The following is a 4,873-nucleotide window of genomic DNA, read 5'->3' on the forward strand; positions in this document are numbered from 1 at the left end:
AATGCACATCCTCTCCCTTCACACATACCAATAATACATTTCTTAGAACTGTTTGGACAGGAAATACTATTTTCTGGGCAAGGAGCATGCTGCCAATAACTATGCCCGTGGTCACTACACCATTGGCAAGGAGATCACTGACCTTGTCTTGGACAGAATTCGCAAGCTGGCTAACCAGTGCACTGGTCTCCAGGGCTTCTTGATTTTCCACAGCTTTGGTGGGGGAATAGGCTCTAGGTTTACCTCCCTGCTGATGGAGCAGCTCTCTGTTGATTACAGAAAAAAGTACAAGCTGGAATTCTCCATTTACCCAGCGCTCAGGTTTCCACTGCTGTGGTTGAGCCCTACAATTCCATCCTCACCATCCACACCACCCTGGAGCACTCTGAATGTGCCTTCATGGTAGACAATGAAGTCATCTGTTGCAGAAACCTTGACATTGAGTTCCCAACCTACACTAACCTAAACAGGTTGATAGGTCAAATTGTGTCTTCCATCACTGCTTCCCTCAGATTTGATGGGGCCCTGAATATTGATCTGACAGAATTCCAGAGCAACATGGTACCCTACCCAAGCATCCACTCCCTCTGGCCACTTATGCCCCTGTCATCTCTACTGAGAAAGCCTAAGATGAGCAACTTACAGTAGCAGAGATCACCAATGCCTGCTTTGAGTCAGCCAACCAGATAGTGAAATGTGACCCTTGCCATGGTAAATACATGGCTGGCTGGCTGCTTTACTGTGGTGGAGATGTGGTTCCCAAAGATGTCAATGCTGCCATTGCTACCATCAAGACCAAGTGTACCATCCAGTTTGTGGACTGGTGCTCCACTGGAGTCAAGGTTGGTATTAATCACCAGCCTCCCACTGTGGTACCTGGTGGTGACCTGGCCAAGGTCCAGAGAGTTGTGTGGATGCTGAGCAACATCACAGCCATTGCTGAGGCCTGGACTCACCTAGATCACAAGTTTGATCTGATATATGCCAAGTGTGCCTTTGTGCACTAGTATGTGGGTAAGGGCATGGAGGAGTGGTAGTTCTCTGAGGCCCGTCAGGACATGGCTGCCCTAGAGAAGGATTATGAGGAGGTTGGCGTGGATTCTGTGGAAGGCAAGGGTGAGGAAGAAGGAGAGGAATACTAAATTAAATGTCACAAGGTGCTGCTTCCACAGGAATGTAAATTCTGTTCCAACATAAAAAGTTGTGGTCTGATCAGTTAATTTGTATGTGGCAATGTGTGCTTTCATATAGTTACTGACTTAGGCTTTAAATATGAATGATTTGTAAGAGACCCCAACCATCCACTTCACTGATAGGTTTTAAATAAAATACTCCCTGTCTTTAAAAAAAAAAAAAAAAAGACAGTAACAGTCAAGGGTTTTTTCCTGAATGTTCAATGAAATAAAAAAAAAACATCTAAAGAGATAAAGATGCTCATTAGCATATTCTTGGCACAACTAAGAGGGCATAGGAATGGATATGGGGAGAGAGGAAATGGAAGAAGTTGTCTTTAAAATAGTATTCCACCTTTAAAACCCTGTACTTAACACACACACATGCATCAGAGAGAGAGAGAGAGAGAGAGAGAGAGAGAGAGAGAGAGAGAGAGAGAGAGAGAGAGAGAAGCCTGTGTAGAGAACAAGGAAAAGGAAGGACAAGAAATTTACCCAGCCAAGTATATCCCTATTTTAGCTTGAATTCACACCTCAAGAAACTGTGCAGAAGATGGGCAGGAAAGGCTGTAGGAATCAGAGGGGATGGAGGATAGGCAGATGAATCAACTAAGCAAGGTTCATATGGGCTCACAGAGACTAATGTAGAAAGCTTGGGGCATGTATGGGTCTTCTACATATATGTTATGGCTATTATTATTTTTTGAGACTCTTAACAGTGGGAGTGGGTGTGTCTCTAACTCTTTTGCCTGCTCTTGGGACTCTTTTTTCTTCCCGTTGAGTTGCCTTGTCTAGTGTCCATAAGAGGTCTTTTGGCTTGTCTTATTGTGTCTTGTTTTGCTCTGCTTGGTTTTGTCTCTTGGAGGTCTTTTGTTATCTCTTTTCTGCAGTGAAATGGTAGAGAGGATCTTGGGGAAACCTGAGGAGTTAAGTCAAAGGGAGGGGAAAGGTGAAAAAAGGGAAAATTGTGATCAGGTTCAATGAATGTAAAATGTATTTTCATACTTCCAAAAAACTATGAAAATGAGCAATATTTCAAGTTGTTGGAACTTTTCTCTCACTTATTTATTTATTTATTGACTTTACATCCCAATAGCTATCCCCACCTTCCAGTACCCTCCTCATGCCTTCCCACTCCCGACCCCTTACCCTTCTTCTCTGAGAGGGTAGAGCCTCTCTGCCCCCATCCCACCACTCTGATACATCAAGTCTCTGCAGGGCTAGGGGAAACATCTCCCACTAAGGCCAGACAAGAGAACCAGTTAAGGGACCAGATTCCACAGACAGGAAACAGCTTCAAGGACAGCTCCTTCTCCAGTTGTTAGAGGATCTCATGAATACATAACTGTACATCTGCTACATATGTTCAGGGGGACCTATATCCAGCCTGTATATGTTCTTTGGTTGGTGATTCAGTCTCTGAGAATCCCAAGGGTCCAGGTTAGTTGACTCAGGTGATATTTCTGTGGAGTTCCTATTCTCTTTAGGTTCCTCAATCCTTCCCTCAACTATTCCATAAAAGTCCCCAAACTCTGTTCATTGTTTCGCTATGGGTTTGTATGGGTCTATATGGGTCTTTTCAGTCAGATGCTGAGTAGAGCTTCTCAGAGGACAGTTATGCTAGGTTACTGTCTGTAAACATAACAGAACATCATTAATAGAGTCAAGAATTGATGCTTTCCCATGGGATGGATCTCTTGGTGAGTCAGGCTGGTCATTGGTTGTCCATTCTCCCTCAGTCTGTGCTTCATCTTTGTCCCTGCATTTCTTGTAGACAGGACAAATTTCGGTTGAAAGTTTTTTGGATGGGTTCGTGTCTTTATCACTCCACTGGGGGCATTCTGCCTGTCTACAGGAGATAGCCTCTTCAGTTTCCAAAGATATTGGAACTTTTCTTTACAATATTTATATAAATAAAAGTTTTTGCTGTAAAGGTTAACTTTAAATGAAGAAACAAAATGAGTTGTTTGTTCAGGAGAAAATAGGAAATTAGCAATGTTTTAGATCTAGAAATGAGCTCGTTATAAAAAAAACAATAATGCAACAGACATTTTTAAATGCAATAATTGAAATATAAGAAACATTTGTGCTCTACTGATGTCTATGTGGCAGTTGCTCATTCATGACATCATTATGAGTCAGTAGCTGTGTTGGCTTTGCATGACCACTACCTTGTTACATATGCTCCTCTGGAGACCTTTAAAAGGAACTTACTTCTTTTATCTTCAATGTACTACCACATTTGCTGTTGAGCATTCTTGTTTTGTACTGTATAGGTTATTCATTTGAAGACCAGAATTAACACAATTCACAAATATACGGAGTAAAGAATTATACGTTAATAACTAAATCAAAGAAATGTATTACTTTTATTGCACAACTTTGGCTATCACCAACCAGTTACTGGTGTTAGTGAATGAATATGTTTCTTTTCATCTAAGACATGCATTAGTAAATTTCTTAATTTCATTTATTAATGATTATGTCAAGAATTAGAGAAAACTATGTTAATTATTTCTTCAGCCACTTGACTTATTAATGGTATAAACAAAATACATTTTCTGAACTCCAGACTGACTTCATTTTTCCCAACATAATATTTTATTGATTAATTAAGCATTTCTCATATCATGTACTTCAGTCATACTCACTTCCCAGTCTTAACAGATATGCCCCTTGACACTTGATATATTCCCTTCCCTCAAGAAAGAAAAAGAAGAAGGAGGAGGAAGAGGAGGAGGAGGAGAACGAGGACGAGGAGGAGGAGGACGACAAGGATGAAGAAAAAGAAGAAGAAGAAGAAGAAGAAGAAGAAGAAGAAGAAGAAGAAGAAGAAGAAGAAGAAGAAGAAGAAGAAGAGAAGGAAGAGAAGGAAGAAGAGGGGGAGGGGGGGAGGAAGAAGAGGAAGAGCAGGAGAAGGAGGAGAAGGAAGAGAAGGAGGAGGAGGAGAAGGAAGAGGAAACAGTCCAATTTGTGTTGCTCATATACTCACTAATGCATGAACAAACCCCTGGTACCTAGCCCCTTAAAGAAAACTGAGTCATTTCCAACCTGCAGTCCCACCAGAAGCCATCAATTATGGAGAGCTACTCTTCAGCATCTTTATCACACTTTTTAAGAGTTTTCTTTGATGGCTTTCTGGGTAGGCTGCTACACTGGGTTGGGGGAGGGAGAGAGTACAAGGATAAGAGTTGTCAAAGAGACTGCCTATGTTCCTCCTTCTCAATTGTGAGTCTGCAACTATCCATACCACTGCAAAAGTAGCTTGCATGACCTTTACAGCCATCAGAAACATGGATCATGGGCTTCTACATGGTTTCTGATGACAGATTGAACTATGGACACCCACGTGGTCCCTGGCATCAGCATGAGGTATAGACGTTAGCATAGTCTCTGGTGGTGGTGCTGATCATAGACATCAACACAGGCCTGTGATACAGAATGGACCATGGATACCAACATGGCCGTCAGTAGTAGTGCAGGCCAAGAACATTAACATGGCCTCCAGCTTTGGAAATATCAACTCCCATTTGCTTATTACCTTGTCTGACATGGACATGACTGTGTCATGTAATAAAGAGAAGTCTTATACTCGGGAATTATAAGATAATATCATCTGCCACTTTACTATTCTTATAATACCTAGGGGAAACAAAGGCATATTAGTTAGGATTTATAGAATTTTAAGACTTTCCTCTCTT

General features: G+C 41.6%; 1 pseudogene; it reads left to right on the forward strand.

Moving 5' to 3' along the window:
- Positions 1-238: 238 nt before the first annotated feature.
- Positions 239-1,167, forward strand: LOC127689609 (tubulin alpha-1 chain-like; annotated as a pseudogene).
- The last annotated feature ends 3,706 nt before the right edge of the window (positions 1,168-4,873 follow it).

The sequence above is a fragment of the Apodemus sylvaticus genome, chromosome 7, assembly GCF_947179515.1.
Source record: "Apodemus sylvaticus chromosome 7, mApoSyl1.1, whole genome shotgun sequence".
NCBI classification, from domain to species: Eukaryota; Metazoa; Chordata; class Mammalia; order Rodentia; family Muridae; genus Apodemus; species Apodemus sylvaticus.